Source organism: Oryzias latipes, chromosome 22 (assembly GCF_053564925.1).
Source record: "Oryzias latipes strain Hd-rR chromosome 22, Olatipes_Hd-rR_3.1".
Taxonomy (NCBI): domain Eukaryota; kingdom Metazoa; phylum Chordata; class Actinopteri; order Beloniformes; family Adrianichthyidae; genus Oryzias; species Oryzias latipes.
The window spans coordinates 4,754,695-4,769,791 of NC_136258.1; the positions used below are offsets into that span (position 1 = coordinate 4,754,695).

The 15,097-nt window shown below is 44.8% G+C and overlaps 1 long non-coding RNA gene, 12 other non-coding genes and 1 pseudogene across 13 annotated transcripts; all 14 read right to left on the reverse strand.

The window, feature by feature from the left end:
* Nucleotides 1-704: 704 nt before the first annotated feature.
* Nucleotides 705-868, reverse strand: LOC144989254 (U1 spliceosomal RNA). Its single transcript, XR_013653396.1, has one exon. It is a non-coding gene; the product is annotated as a U1 spliceosomal RNA (small nuclear RNA).
* An 859-nt stretch (nucleotides 869-1,727) lies between these two features.
* LOC144989279 (U1 spliceosomal RNA) lies at nucleotides 1,728-1,891 on the reverse strand. Its single transcript, XR_013653420.1, has one exon. It is a non-coding gene; the product is annotated as a U1 spliceosomal RNA (small nuclear RNA).
* Nucleotides 1,892-2,744: 853 nt separating this feature from the next.
* LOC144989227 (U1 spliceosomal RNA) lies at nucleotides 2,745-2,908 on the reverse strand. The gene has a single exon (XR_013653375.1). It is a non-coding gene; the product is annotated as a U1 spliceosomal RNA (small nuclear RNA).
* Nucleotides 2,909-3,765: 857 nt separating this feature from the next.
* LOC144989229 (U1 spliceosomal RNA) lies at nucleotides 3,766-3,929 on the reverse strand. Its single transcript, XR_013653376.1, has one exon. It is a non-coding gene; the product is annotated as a U1 spliceosomal RNA (small nuclear RNA).
* Nucleotides 3,930-4,794: 865 nt separating this feature from the next.
* On the reverse strand, nucleotides 4,795-4,958 carry LOC144989241 (U1 spliceosomal RNA). Its single transcript, XR_013653384.1, has one exon. It is a non-coding gene; the product is annotated as a U1 spliceosomal RNA (small nuclear RNA).
* Nucleotides 4,959-5,819: 861 nt separating this feature from the next.
* LOC144989206 (U1 spliceosomal RNA) lies at nucleotides 5,820-5,983 on the reverse strand. Its single transcript, XR_013653354.1, has one exon. It is a non-coding gene; the product is annotated as a U1 spliceosomal RNA (small nuclear RNA).
* An 871-nt stretch (nucleotides 5,984-6,854) lies between these two features.
* Nucleotides 6,855-7,018, reverse strand: LOC144989259 (U1 spliceosomal RNA). Its single transcript, XR_013653401.1, has one exon. It is a non-coding gene; the product is annotated as a U1 spliceosomal RNA (small nuclear RNA).
* Nucleotides 7,019-7,879: 861 nt separating this feature from the next.
* Nucleotides 7,880-8,043, reverse strand: LOC144989216 (U1 spliceosomal RNA). The gene has a single exon (XR_013653364.1). It is a non-coding gene; the product is annotated as a U1 spliceosomal RNA (small nuclear RNA).
* Nucleotides 8,044-8,904: 861 nt separating this feature from the next.
* LOC144989219 (U1 spliceosomal RNA) lies at nucleotides 8,905-9,068 on the reverse strand. The gene has a single exon (XR_013653367.1). It is a non-coding gene; the product is annotated as a U1 spliceosomal RNA (small nuclear RNA).
* Nucleotides 9,069-9,927: 859 nt separating this feature from the next.
* Nucleotides 9,928-10,091, reverse strand: LOC144989242 (U1 spliceosomal RNA). Its single transcript, XR_013653385.1, has one exon. It is a non-coding gene; the product is annotated as a U1 spliceosomal RNA (small nuclear RNA).
* An 846-nt stretch (nucleotides 10,092-10,937) lies between these two features.
* LOC144989207 (U1 spliceosomal RNA) lies at nucleotides 10,938-11,101 on the reverse strand. The gene has a single exon (XR_013653355.1). It is a non-coding gene; the product is annotated as a U1 spliceosomal RNA (small nuclear RNA).
* Nucleotides 11,102-11,962: 861 nt separating this feature from the next.
* LOC144989277 (U1 spliceosomal RNA) lies at nucleotides 11,963-12,126 on the reverse strand. The gene has a single exon (XR_013653418.1). It is a non-coding gene; the product is annotated as a U1 spliceosomal RNA (small nuclear RNA).
* Nucleotides 12,127-12,989: 863 nt separating this feature from the next.
* Nucleotides 12,990-13,123, reverse strand: LOC144989232 (U1 spliceosomal RNA; annotated as a pseudogene).
* A 727-nt stretch (nucleotides 13,124-13,850) lies between these two features.
* Nucleotides 13,851-14,920, reverse strand: LOC144989194 (uncharacterized). Its single transcript, XR_013653340.1, has 2 exons — nucleotides 14,125-14,920; nucleotides 13,851-14,025 (listed from the first exon to the last, which is right to left on the reverse strand). It is a non-coding gene; the product is annotated as an uncharacterized LOC144989194 (long non-coding RNA).
* Nucleotides 14,921-15,097: the final 177 nt, after the last annotated feature.

Here is a 15,097-nt window from a genome sequence, read left to right on the forward strand (position 1 = left end):
ATTTTGTGTACAGTTGACCTACTTCTGTGAGCCCTAATATATGGCTGGCAAAAGAATCGTTTTACAGTTTCTTTTACTGTTAAAAGAAACATTCATTGGCTCGTGGGTCCCCACCCCCACCCACCAGTGTCATCAGAAGGCTGAGTACTTGTCTTCCAGCTGTGGATCTTACTAAAGGCAGTACGTGTATTCAAATTCATGTTGAAAAGCAAATCTATGTGGAGTCAGCTCAATGAATCACAAAACGCTTGACTGCATCCCATAATAAGATGTTCACTGCCTGCCAGTGAAACACAAGACGTCTTGAGTTCACTACGTATATTGAAATTCATGTTGAAACAAACTTGCTGTGGAAAGAGATGTAACTTATGCGTTGACCCACATCCCCAACGCAAGGGAGGATTTTGTGGTGGTTTTCCACACACAACGGCTGATGTCTTTTGCACCTGCCCAGCCATCTTTTTAAGGTAGGGACACTGCCGCTAACATCAGTAGCATTTGAGCCAATGTAGCCTAAAGACGGGCTCTTGTCCTGTCCAAGATCCAACAAAATGTAATGGGGATAAATATATATATCTATATATAGGGATAGAGAGTGAGAGAGCGCTTGTTGCATCACACCTGGAACTGCTCACGTTTTACGTTCAGAAGATGCACGTGAAGCTTTTACTGTTCAAACACATCTTTGTCTTTTACATTGTAAACAGGGGAGAGCGCGAACACAGTCCCCCACTACCACAAATTATGCAGTTGAGATTCCCACATTTGGGGAATTCACAAGGGTCAGCACGGTCAGGGTGCAATGACAGAGCCTCGCCTTGGGCAAACCACCTTCTTGATCATGGTGTCACCCCTGCCAGGTAAGTATGTCTTCCTGGGTTCAAACAAGGACGACTGTTTTCCCAGTCCTTGACTCTGGCAGTAGGTTTAGCAGTGCCCCATGCATTCTCCCAATCCCCCAGTCAGAACCATGACCAATACTCCTTGCCATGTCAAAACACTGCCTGTGTTTTCTTTTGTTATTTTGTGTACAGTTGACCTACTTCTGTGAGCCCTAATATATGGCTGGCAAAAGAATCGTTTTACAGTTTCTTTTACTGTTAAAAGAAACATTCATTGGCTCGTGGGTCCCCACCCCCACCCACCAGTGTCATCAGAAGGCTGAGTACTTGTCTTCCAGCTGTGGATCTTACTAAAGGCAGTACGTGTATTCAAATTCATGTTGAAAAGCAAATCTATGTGGAGTCAGCTCAATGAATCACAAAACGCTTGACTGCATCCCATAATAAGATGTTCGCTGCCTGCCAGTGCAACACAAGACGTCTTGAGTTCAGTACGTGTATTGAAATTCATGTTGAAACAAACTTGCTGTGGAAAGAGATGTAACTTATGCGTTGACCCACATCCCCAACGCAAGGGAGGATTTTGTGGTGGTTTTCCACACACAACGGCTGATGTCTTTTGCACCTGCCCAGCCATCTTTTTAAGGTAGGGACACTGCCGCTAACATCAGACGCATTCAAGCCAATGTAGCCTAAAGACGGGCTCTTGTCCTGTCCAAGATCCAACAAAATGTAATGGGGATAAATATATATATATCTATATATAGGGATAGAGAGTGAGAGAGCGCTTGTTGCATCACACCTGGAACTGCTCACGTTTTATGTTCAGAAGATGCACGTGAAGCTTTCACTGTTCTAAGACATCTTTATCTTTTACATTGTAAACAGGGGAGAGCGCGGACGCAGTCCCCCACTACCACAAGTTATGCAGTTGAGATTCCCACATTTGGGGAATTCACAAGGGTCAGCACGGTCAGGGTGCAATGACAGAGCCTCGCCTTGGGCAAACCACCTTCTTGATCATGGTGTCACCCCTGCCAGGTAAGTATGTCTTCCTGGGTTCAAACAAGGACGACTGTTTTCCCAGTCTTTGACTCTGGCAGTAGGTTTAGCAGTGCCCCATGCATTCTCCCAATCCCCCAGTCAGAACCATGACCATACTCCTTGCCATGTCAAAACACTGCCTGTGTTTTCTTTTATTTTGTGTACAGTTGACCTACTTCTGTGAGCCCTAATATGTGGCTGGCAAAAGAATCGTTTTACAGTTTCTTTTACTGTTAAAAGAAACATTCATTGCCTCGTGGGTCCCCACCCCCACCCACCAGTGTCATCAGAAGGCTGAGTACTTGTCTTCCAGCTGTGGATCTTACTAAAGGCAGTACGTGTATTCAAATTCATGTTGAAAAGCAAATCTATGTGGAGTCAGCTCAATGAATCACAAAACGCTTGACTGCATCCCATAATAAGATGTTCGCTGCCTGCCAGTGAAACACGAGACGTCTTGAGTTCACTACGTGTATTGAAATTCATGTTAAAACAAACTTGCTGTGGAAAGAGATGTAACTTATGCGTTGACCCACATCCCCAACGCAAGGGAGGATTTTGTGGTGGTTTTCCACACACAACGGCTGATGTCTTTTGCACCTGCCCAGCCATCTTTTTAAGGTAGGGACACTGCCGCTAACATCAGTAGCATTCGAGCCAATGTAGCCTAAAGACGGGCTCTTGTCCTGTCCAAGATCCAACAAAATGTAATGGGGATAAATATATATATCTATATATAGGGATAGAGAGTGAGAGAGCGCTTGTTGCATCACACCTGGAACTGCTCACGTTTTACGTTCAGAAGATGCACGTGAAGCTTTTACTGTTCTAAGACATCTTTGTCTTTTACATTGTAAACAGGGGAGAGCGCGGACGCATTCCCCCATAACCACAAATTATGCAGTTGAGATTCCCTCATTTGGGGAATTCACAAGGGTCAGCACGGTCAGGGTGCAATGACAGAGCCTCGCCTTGGGCAAACCACCTTCTTGATCATGGTGTCACCCCTGCCAGGTAAGTATGTCTTCCTGGGTTCAAACAAGGACGACTGTTTTCCCAGTCCTTGACTCTGGCAGTAGGTTTAGCAGTGCCCCATGCATTCTCCCAATCCCCCAGTCAGAACCATGACCAATACTCCTTGCCATGTCAAAACACTGCCTGTGTTTTCTTTTGTTATTTTGTGTAAAGTTGACCTACTTCTGTGAGCCCTAATATATGGCTGGCAAAAGAATCGTTTTACAATTTCTTTTACTGTTAAAAGAAACATTCATTGGCTTGTGGGTCCCCACCCCCACCCACCAGTGTCATCAGAAGGCTGAGTACTTGTCTTCCAGCTGTGGATCTTACTAAAGACAGTACGTGTATTCAAATTCATGTTGAAAAGCAAATCTATGTGGAGTCAGCTCAATGAATCACGAAACGCTTGACTGCATCCCATAATAAGATGTTCGCTGCCTGCCAGTGCAACACAAGACGTCTTGAGTTCAGTACGTGTATTGAAATTCATGTTGAAACAAACTTGCTGTGGAAAGAGATGTAACTTATGCGTTGACCCACATCCCCAACGCAAGGGAGGATTTTGTGGTGGTTTTCCACACACAACTGCTGATGTCTTTTGCACCTGCCCAGCCATCTTTTTAAGGTAGGGACACTGCCGCTAACATCAGTAGCATTCGAGCCAATGTAGCCTAAAGACGGGCTCTTGTCCTGTCCAAGATCCAACAAAATGTAATGGGGATAAATATATATATCTATATATAGGGATAGAGAGTGAGAGAGCGCTTGTTGCATCACACCTGGAACTGCTCACGTTTTACGTTCAGAAGATGCACGTGAAGCTTTTACTGTTCTAAGACATCTTTGTCTTTTACATTGTAAACAGGGGAGAGCGCGGACGCATTCCCCCATAACCACAAATTATGCAGTTGAGATTCCCTCATTTGGGGAATTCACAAGGGTCAGCACGGTCAGGGTGCAATGACAGAGCCTCGCCTTGGGCAAACCACCTTCTTGATCATGGTGTCACCCCTGCCAGGTAAGTATGTCTTCCTGGGTTCAAACAAGGACGACTGTTTTCCCAGTCCTTGACTCTGGCAGTAGGTTTAGCAGTGCCCCATGCATTCTCCCAATCCCCCAGTCAGAACCATGACCAATACTCCTTGCCATGTCAAAACACTGCCTGTGTTTTCTTTTGTTATTTTGTGTACAGTTGACCTACTTCTGTGAGCCCTAATATATGGCTGGCAAAAGAATCGTTTTACAGTTTCTTTTACTGTTAAAAGAAACATTCATTGGCTCGTGGGTCCCCACCCCCACCCACCAGTGTCATCAGAAGGCTGAGTACTTGTCTTCCAGCTGTGGATCTTACTAAAGACAGTATGTGTATTCAAATTCATGTTGAAAAGCAAATCTATGTGGAGTCAGCTCAATGAATCACGAAACGCTTGACTGCGTCCCATAATAAGATGTTAGCTGCCTGCCAGTGCAACACAAGACGTCTTGAGTTCAGTACGTGTATTGAAATTCATGTTGAAACAAACTTGCTGTGGAAAGAGATGTAACGTATGCTTTGACCCACATCCCCAACGCAAGGGAGGATTTTGTGGTGGTTTTCCACACACAACGGCTGATGTCTTTTGCACCTGCCCAGCCATCTTTTTAAGGTAGGGACACTGCCGCTAACATCAGACGCATTCGAGCCAATGTAGCCTAAAGACGGGCTCTTGTCCTGTCCAAGATCCAACAAAATGTAATGGGGACATATATATATATATATCTATATATAGGGATAGAGACTGAGAGAGAGAGCGCTTGTTGCATCACACCTGGAACTGCTCACGTTTTACGTTCAGAAGATGCACGTGAGGCTTTTACTGTTCTAACACATCTTTGTCTTTTACATTGTAAGCAGGGGAGAGCGCGGACGCAGTCCCCCACTACCACAAATTATGCAGTTGAGATTCCCACATTTGGGGAATTCACAAGGGTCAGCACGGTCAGGGTGCAATGACAGAGCCTCGCCTTGGGCAAACCACCTTCTTGATCATGGTGTCACCCCTGCCAGGTAAGTATGTCTTCCTGGGTTCAAACAAGGACGACTGTTTTCCCAGTCCTTGACTCTGGCAGTAGGTTTAGCAGTGCCCCATGCATTCTCCCAATCCCCCAGTCAGAACCATGACCAATACTCCTTGCCATGTCAAAACACTGCCTGTGTTTTCTTTTGTTATTTTGTGTACAGTTGACCTACTTCTGTGAGCCCTAATATATGGCTGGCAAAAGAATCGTTTTACAGTTTCTTTTACTGTTAAAAGAAACATTCATTGGCTCGTGGGTCCCCACCCCCACCCACCAGTGTCATCAGAAGGCTGAGTACTTGTCTTCCAGCTGTGGATCTTACTAAAGGCAGTACGTGTATTCAAATTCATGTTGAAAAGCAAATCTATGTGGAGTCAGCTCAATGAATCACAAAACGCTTGACTGCATCCCATAATAAGATGTTCACTGCCTGCCAGTGAAACACAAGACGTCTTGAGTTCACTACGTGTATTGAAATTCATGTTGAAACAAACTTGCTGTGGAAAGAGATGTAACGTATGCGTTGACCCACATCCCCAACACAAGGGAGGATTTTGTGGTGGTTTTCCACACACAACGGCTGATGTCTTTTGCACCTGCCCAGCCATCTTTTTAAGGTAGGGACACTGCCGCTAACATCAGTAGCATTCGAGCCAATGTAGCCTAAAGACGGGCTCTTGTCCTGTCCAAGATCCAACAAAATGTAATGGGGAAATATATATATATATATCTATATATAGGGATAGAGAGTGAGAGAGCGCTTGTTGCATCACACCTGGAACTGCTCACGGTTTACATTCAGAAGATGCACATGAAGCTTTTACTGTTCAAACACATCTTTGTCTTTTACATTGTAAACAGGGGAGAGCGCGGACGCAGTCCCCCACTACCACAAATTATGCAGTTGAGATTCCCACATTTGGGGAATTCACAAGGGTCAGCACGGTCAGGGTGCAATGACAGAGCCTCGCCTTGGGCAAACCACCTTCTAGATCATGGTGTCACCCCTGCCAGGTAAGTATGTCTTCCTGGGTTCAAACAAGGATGACTGTTTTCCCAGTCCTTGACTCTGGCAGTAGGTTTAGCAGTGCCCCATGCATTCTCCCAATCCCCCAGTCAGAACCATGACCAATACTCCTTGCCATGTCAAAACACTGCCTGTGTTTTCTTTTGTTATTTTGTGTACAGTTGACCTACTTCTGTGAGCCCTAATATATGGCTGGCAAAAGAATCGTTTTACAGTTTCTTTTACTGTTAAAAGAAACATTCATTGGCTCGTGGGTCCCCACCCCCACCCACCAGTGTCATCAGAAGGCTGAGTACTTGTCTTCCAGCTGTGGATCTTACTAAAGGCAGTACGTGTATTCAAATTCATGTTGAAAAGCAAATCTATGTGGAGTCAGCTTAATGAATCACGAAACGCTTGACTGCATCCCATAATAAGATGTTCGCTGCCTGCCAGTGCAACACAAGACGTCTTGAGTTCAGTACGTGTATTGAAATTCATGTTGAAACAAACTTGCTGTGGAAAAAGATGTAACTTATGCGTTGACCCACATCCCCAACGCAAGGGAGGATTTTGTGGTGGTTTTCCACACACAACGGCTGATGTCTTTTGCACCTGCCCAGCCATCTTTTTAAGGTAGGGACACTGCCGCTAACATCAGACGCATTCGAGCCAATGTAGCCTAAAGACGGGCTCTTGTCCTGTCCAAGATCCAACAAAATGTAATGGGGATATATATATATATATATATATATCTATATATAGGGATAGAGACTGAGAGAGAGAGCGCTTGTTGCATCACACCTGGAACTGCTCACGTTTTACGTTCAGAAGATGCACGTGAAGCTTTTACTGTTCTAACACATCTTTGTCTTTTCCATTGTAAACAGGGGAGAGCGCGGACGCAGTCCCCCACTACCACAAATTATGCAGTTGAGATTCCCGCATTTGGGGAATTCACAAGGGTCAGCACGGTCAGGGTGCAATGACAGAGCCTCGCCTTGGGCAAACCACCTTCTTGATCATGGTGTCACCCCTGCCAGGTAAGTATGTCTTCCTGGGTTCAAACAAGGACGACTGTTTTCCCAGTCCTTGACTCTGGCAGTAGGTTTAGCAGTGCCCCATGCATTCTCCCAATCCCCCAGTCAGAACCATGACCAATACTCCTTGCCATGTCAAAACACTGCCTGTGTTTTCTTTTGTTATTTTGTGTACAGTTGACCTACTTCTGTGAGCCCTAATATATGGCTGGCAAAAGAATCGTTTTACAGTTTCTTTTACTGTTAAAAGAAACATTCATTGCCTCGTGGGTCCCCACCCCCACCCACCAGTGTCATCAGAAGGCTGAGTACTTGTCTTCCAGCTGTGGATCTTACTAAAGGCAGTACGTGTATTCAAATTCATGTTGAAAAGCAAATCTATGTGGAGTCAGCTTAATGAATCACGAAACGCTTGACTGCATCCCATAATAAGATGTTCGCTGCCTGCCAGTGCAACACAAGACGTCTTGAGTTCAGTACGTGTATTGAAATTCATGTTGAAACAAACTTGCTGTGGAAAGAGATGTAACTTATGCATTGACCCACATCCCCAACGCAAGGGAGGATTTTGTGGTGGTTTTCCACACACAACGGCTGATGTCTTTTGCACCTGCCCAGCCATCTTTATAAGGTAGGGACACTGCCGCTAACATCAGACGCATTCGAGCCAATGTAGCCTAAAGACGGGCTCTTGTCCTGTCCAAGATCCAACAAAATGTAATGGGGATAAATATATATATCTATATATAGGGATAGAGACTGAGAGAGAGAGCGCTTGTTGCATCACACATGGAACTGCTCACGGTTTACATTCAGAAGATGCACGTGAAGCTTTTACTGTTCTAAGACATCTTTGTCTTTTACATTGTAAACAGGGGAGAGTGCGGACGCAGTCCCCCACTAGCACAAATTATGCAGTTGAGATTCCCACATTTGGGGAATTCACAAGGGTCAGCACGGTCAGGGTGCAATGACAGAGCCTCGCCTTGGGCAAACCACCTTCTTGATCATGGTGTCACCCCTGCCAGGTAAGTATGTCTTCCTGGGTTCAAACAAGGACGACTGTTTTCCCAGTCCTTGACTCTGGCAGTAGGTTTAGCAGTGCCCCATGCATTCTCCCAATCCCCCAGTCAGAACCATGACCAATACTCCTTGCCATGTCAAAACACTGCCTGTGTTTTCTTTTGTTATTTTGTGTACAGTTGACCTACTTCTGTGAGCCCTAATATATGGCTGGCAAAAGAATCGTTTTACAGTTTCTTTTACTGTTAAAAGAAACATTCATTGCCTCGTGGGTCCCCACCCCCACCCACCAGTGTCATCAGAAGGCTGAGTACTTGTCTTCCAGCTGTGGATCTTACTAAAGGCAGTACGTGTATTCAAATTCATGTTGAAAAGCAAATCTATGTGGAGTCAGCTTAATGAATCACGAAACGCTTGACTGCATCCCATAATAAGATGTTCGCTGCCTGCCAGTGCAACACAAGACGTCTTGAGTTCAGTACGTGTATTGAAATTCATGTTGAAACAAACTTGCTGTGGAAAGAGATGTAACTTATGCATTGACCCACATCCCCAACGCAAGGGAGGATTTTGTGGTGGTTTTCCACACACAACGGCTGATGTCTTTTGCACCTGCCCAGCCATCTTTATAAGGTAGGGACACTGCCGCTAACATCAGACGCATTCGAGCCAATGTAGCCTAAAGACGGGCTCTTGTCCTGTCCAAGATCCAACAAAATGTAATGGGGATAAATATATATATCTATATATAGGGATAGAGACTGAGAGAGAGAGCGCTTGTTGCATCACACATGGAACTGCTCACGGTTTACATTCAGAAGATGCACGTGAAGCTTTTACTGTTCTAACACATCTTTGTCTTTTACATTGTAAACAGGGGAGAGTGCGGACGCAGTCCCCCACTACCACAAATTATGCAGTTGAGATTCCCGCATTTGGGGAATTCACAAGGGTCAGCACGGTCAGGGTGCAATGACAGAGCCTCGCCTTGGGCAAACCACCTTCTTGATCATGGTGTCACCCCTGCCAGGTAAGTATGTCTTCCTGGGTTCAAACAAGGACGACTGTTTTCCCAGTCCTTGACTCTGGCAGTAGGTTTAGCAGTGCCCCATGCATTCTCCCAATCCCCCAGTCAGAACCATGACCAATACTCCTTGCCATGTCAAAACACTGCCTGTGTTTTCTTTTGTTATTTTGTGTACAGTTGACCTACTTCTGTGAGCCCTAATATATGGCTGGCAAAAGAATCGTTTTACAGTTTCTTTTACTGTTAAAAGAAACATTCATTGGCTCGTGGGTCCCCACCCCCACCCACCAGTGTCATCAGAAGGCTGAGTACTTGTCTTCCAGCTGTGGATCTTACTAAAGGCAGTACGTGTATTCAAATTCATGTTGAAAAGCAAATCTATGTGGAGTCAGCTTAATGAATCACGAAACGCTTGACTGCATCCCATAATAAGATGTTCGCTGCCTGCCAGTGCAACACAAGACGTCTTGAGTTCAGTACGTGTATTGAAATTCATGTTGAAACAAACTTGCTGTGGAAAGAGATGTAACTTATGCGTTGACCCACATCCCCAACGCAAGGGAGGATTTTGTGGTGGTTTTCCACACACAACGGCTGATGTCTTTTGCACCTGCCCAGCCATCTTTTTAAGGTAGGGACACTGCCGCTAACATCAGACGCATTCGAGCCAATGTAGCCTAAAGACGGGCTCTTGTCCTGTCCAAGATCCAACAAAATGTAATGGGGATAAATATATATATCTACATATAGGGAATGAGAGTGAGAGAGAGCACTTGTTGCATAACACCTGGCACTGCTCACGGTTTACATTCAGAAGATGCACGTGAAGCTTTTTCTGTTCTAACACATCTTTGTCTTTTACATTGTAAACAGGGGAGAGCGCGGACGCAGTCCCCCACTACCACAAATTATGCAGTTGAGATTCCCACATTTGGGGAATTCACAAGGGTCAGCACGGTCAGGGTGCAATGACAGAGCCTCGCCTTGGGCAAACCACCTTCTTGATCATGGTGTCACCCCTGCCAGGTAAGTATGTCTTCCTGGGTTCAAACAAGGACGACTGTTTTCCCAGTCCTTGACTCTGGCAGTAGGTTTAGCAGTGCCCCATGCATTCTCCCAATCCCCCAGTCAGAACCATGACCAATACTCCTTGCCATGTTTTCTTTTGTTATTTTGTGTAAAGTTGACCTACTTCTGTGAGCCCTAATATATGGCTGGCAAAAGAATCGTTTTACAGTTTCTTTTACTGTTAAAAGAAACATTCATTGGCTTGTGGGTCCCCACCCCCACCCACCAGTGTCATCAGAAGGCTGAGTACTTGTCTTCCAGCTGTGGATCTTACTAAAGGCAGTACGTGTATTCAAATTCATGTTGAAAAGCAAATCTATGTGGAGTCAGCTCAATGAATCACGAAACGCTTGACTGCATCCCATAATAAGATGTTCGCTGCCTGCCAGTGAAACACAAGACGTCTTGAGTTCAGTACGTGTATTGAAATTCATGTTGAAACAAACTTGCTGTGGAAAGAGATGTAACTTATGCGTTGACCCACATCCCCAACGCAAGGGAGGATTTTGTGGTGGTTTTCCACACACAACGGCTGATGTCTTTTGCACCTGCCCAGCCATCTTTTTAAGGTAGGGACACTGCCGCTAACATCAGACGCATTCGAGCCAATGTAGCCTAAAGACGGGCTCTTGTCCTGTCCAAGATCCAACAAAATGTAATGGGGATATATATATATATATATATATCTATATATAGGGATAGAGAGTGAGAGCGCTTGTTGCATCACACCTGGAACTGCTCACGTTTTACATTCAGAAGATGCACGTGAAGCTTTTACTGTTTTAAGACATCTTTGTCTTTTACATTGTAAACAGGGGAGAGCGCGGACGCAGTCCCCCACTACCACAAATTATGCAGTTGAGATTCCCACATTTGGGGAATTCACAAGGGTCAGCACGGTCAGGGTGCAATGACAGAGCCTCGCCTTGGGCAAACCAACTTCTTGATCATGGTGTCACCCCTGCCAGGTAAGTATGTCTTCCTGGGTTCAAACAAGGACGACTGTTTTCCCAGTCCTTGACTCTGGCAGTAGGTTTAGCAGTGCCCCATGCATTCTCCCAATCCCCCAGTCAGAACCATGACCAATACTCCTTGCCATGTCAAAACACTGCCTGTGTTTTCTTTTGTTATTTTGTGTACAGTTGACCTACTTCTGTGAGCCCTAATATATGGCTGGCAAAAGAATCGTTTTACAGTTTCTTTTACTGTTAAAAGAAACATTCATTGGCTCCTGGGTCCCCACCCCCACCCACCAGTGTCATCAGAAGGCTGAGTACTTGTCTTCCAGCTGTGGATCTTATTAAAGGCAGTACGTGTAATCAAATTCATGTTGAAAAGCAAATCTATGTGGAGTCAGCTCAATGAATCACGAAACGCTTGACTGCATCCCATAATAAGATGTTCGCTGCCTGCCAGTGAAACACAAGACGTCTTGAGTTCAGTACGTGTATTGAAATTCATGTTGAAACAAACTTGCTGTGGAAAGAGATGTAACGTATGCGTTGACCCACATCCCCAACTCAAGGGAGGATTTTGTGGTGGTTTTCCACACACAACGGCTGATGTCTTTTGCACCTGCCCAGCCATCTTTTTAAGGTAGGGACACTGCCGCTAACATCAGACGCATTCGAGCCAATGTAGCCTAAAGACGGGCTCTTGTCCTGTCCAAGATCCAACAAAATGTAATGGGGATATATATATATATATATATCTATATATAGGGATAGAGAGTGAGAGCGCTTGTTGCATCACACCTGGAACTGCTCACGTTTTACGTTCAGGAGATGCACGTGAAGCTTTTACTGTTTTAAGACATCTTTGTCTTTTACATTGTAAACAGGGGAGAGCGCGGACGCAGTCCCCCACTACCACAAATTATGCAGTTGAGATTCCCACATTTGGGGAATTCACAAGGGTCAGCACGGTCAGGGTGCAATGACAGAGCCTCGCCTTGGGCATACCACCTTCTTGATCATGGTGTCACCCCTGCCAGGTAAGTATGTCTTCCTGGGTTCAAACAAGGACGACTGTTTTCCCAGTCCTTGACTCTGGCAGTAGGTTTAGCAGTGCCCCATGCATTCTCCCAATCCCCCAGTCAGAACCATGACCAATACTCCTTGCCATGTCAAAACACTGCCTGTGTTTTCTTTTGTTATTTTGTGTAAAGTTGACCTACTTCTGTGAGCCCTAATATATGGCTGGCAAAAGAATCGTTTTACAGTTTCTTTTACTGTTAAAAGAAACATTCATTGGCTTGTGGGTCCCCACCCCCACCCACCAGTGTCATCAGAAGGCTGAGTACTTGTCTTCCAGCTGTGGATCTTACTAAAGGCAGTACGTGTATTCAAATTCATGTTGAAAAGCAAATCTATGTGGAGTCAGCTCAATGAATCACGAAACGCTTGACTGCATCCCATAATAAGATGTTCGCTGCCTGCCAGTGCAACACAAGACGTCTTGAGTTCAGTACGTGTATTGAAATTCATGTTGAAACAAACTTGCTGTGGAAAGAGATGTAACTTATGCATTGACCCACATCCCCAACGCAAGGGAGGATTTTGTGGTGGTTTTCCACACACAACGGCTGATGTCTTTTGCACCTGCCCAGCCATCTTTATAAGGTAGGGACACTGCCGCTAACATTAGACGCATTCGAGCCAATGTAGCCTAAAGACGGGCTCTTGTCCTGTCCAAGATCCAACAAAATGTAATGGGGATAAATATATATATATCTATATATAGGGATAGAGACTGAGAGAGAGAGCGCTTGTTGCATCACACCTGGAACTGCTCACGTTTTACATTCAGAAGATGCACGTGAAGCTTTTACTGTTCTAAGACATCTTTGTCTTTTACATTGTAAACAGGGGAGAGCGCGGACGCAGTCCCCCACTACCACAAATTATGCAGTTGAGATTCCCACATTTGGGGAATTCACAAGGGTCAGCACGGTCAGGGTGCAATGACTACGACGGAGTTTTAGGGCCACGGTGAGGAATAAAAATTCTGGCCAACATGACGAGATTAAAGTCGTCATGTCGACTTTAATCTCGTCATGACGAGAAAAAACTCGACACAAAGTTTCGAGAAAAAACTCGTCTTGTCGAGATAAAAGTCGAAATAAAGTTTCGAGATTAAAGTCGCAATGTTGCGCGACAGCAGTGAAGCTGAGTCTTTCAGGAATATTCAGTGTTATGGCTAATGTTAGTGAGCTAGTGGCTTTGTATTTAAGAGTTTACAACAGATTTTTATGGCCACCAAAAAAAAGTAATTTTATTAGGAGATAAAAACTCGTAAATTTACGGGAAAAAAGTCATAGATTAACAAGGAGAAAACCCCGAAGTTGTCTGTTTATCGGAGCCTAGCTTGAAGATGAAATATGTGGAGCCTTTTGTGAAGCTTTATTTCCGGATTATAGGTTTAAAACAAAGAGATTCTGAGCCTTCTGGCGACTCAAAATCAGATTATTGTCAGTGTAGCAGTCTTTCCGGAGTTCGGTGTCGGTAAAGCGGAGTTTCATCTGTAAAATAAGGAGCTCAGAGACACGTTTGGGTGCAGAGGACTGCTGCAGCCTTTATTCTCCTTTTCATTCACATAACCTGAAGTTCATCTGTCACATTACGTCATGAACCTGTCATCCGAACACCAATGCGGAAGAAAACAGTGTCACATACGCCCCCTCCTGCAGATGAAGCGACCCGTTTGATCATTAAAAAACAAAGATGAATGAAAATAGTCTGTTATATTAGCATTACAACGTTGAAAAAGGCAAAAAGTGCTTCTCCTCCTCAGATGGAAGCATCACACAAACGTAGAGATCTGGTCTTTGGTGGAGGAAGAAAGGATTCAAGTGGACAGATGCAGGGACACCGATGACGGCTTCATTGGGCTGCAGTGATCCTGCAAACCAACCATCAATAAATAAAACTTTAATAACTTGTAAATCAAACAAATGAGCTTCCAGACATCTGGGACGTTATCAATTAACATTCAGCTCACCTGTTAAACAAAGATTAGTCGGTCTGCTCTGCGGCTGCACGGCGTTCACCTGCTGCTCTGCGTGCTGCTCACTTCCACAATAATCTCGTAAATTAATGAGTTTTTTTCGCTCGCGCGCAACATTGCGACTTTAATCTCGAAACTTTATTTCGACTTTTATCTCGACAAGACGAGTTTTTTCTCGAAACTTTGTGTCGAGTTTTTTCTCGTCATGGCGAGATTAAAGTCGACATGACGACTTTAATCTCGCCACGTTGGCCAGATTTTTTTTTCCTCACCGTGGCCCTAAAACTCCGTCGTACAATGACAGAGCCTCGCCTTGGGCAAACCACCTTCTTGATCATGGTGTCACCCCTGCCAGGTAAGTATGTCTTCCTGGGTTCAAACAAGGACGACTGTTTTCCCAGTCCTTGACTCTGGCAGTAGGTTTAGCAGTGCCCCATGCATTCTCCCAATCCCCCAGTCAGAACCATGACCAATACTCCTTGCCATGTCAAAACACTGCCTGTGTTTTCTTTTGTTATTTTGTGTAAAGTTGACCTACTTCTGTGAGCCCTAATATATGGCTGGCAAAAGAATCGTTTTACAGTTTCTTTTACTGTTAAAAGAAACATTCATTGGCTCGTGGGTCCCCACCCCCACCCACCAGTGTCATCAGAAGGCTGAGTACTTGTCTTCCAGCTGTGGATCTTACTAAAGGCAGTACGTGTATTCAAATTCATGTTGAAAAGCAAATCTATGTGGAGTCAGCTCAATGAATCACGAAACGCTTGACTGCATCCCATAATAAGATGTTCGCTGCCTGCCAGTGCAACACAAGACGTCTTGAGTTCAGTACGTGTATTGAAATTCATGTTGAAACAAACTTGCTGTGGAAAAAGATGTAACTTATGCATTGACCCACATCCCCAACGCAAGGGAGGATTTTGTGGTGGTTTTCCACACACAACGGCTGATGTGTTTTGCACCTGCC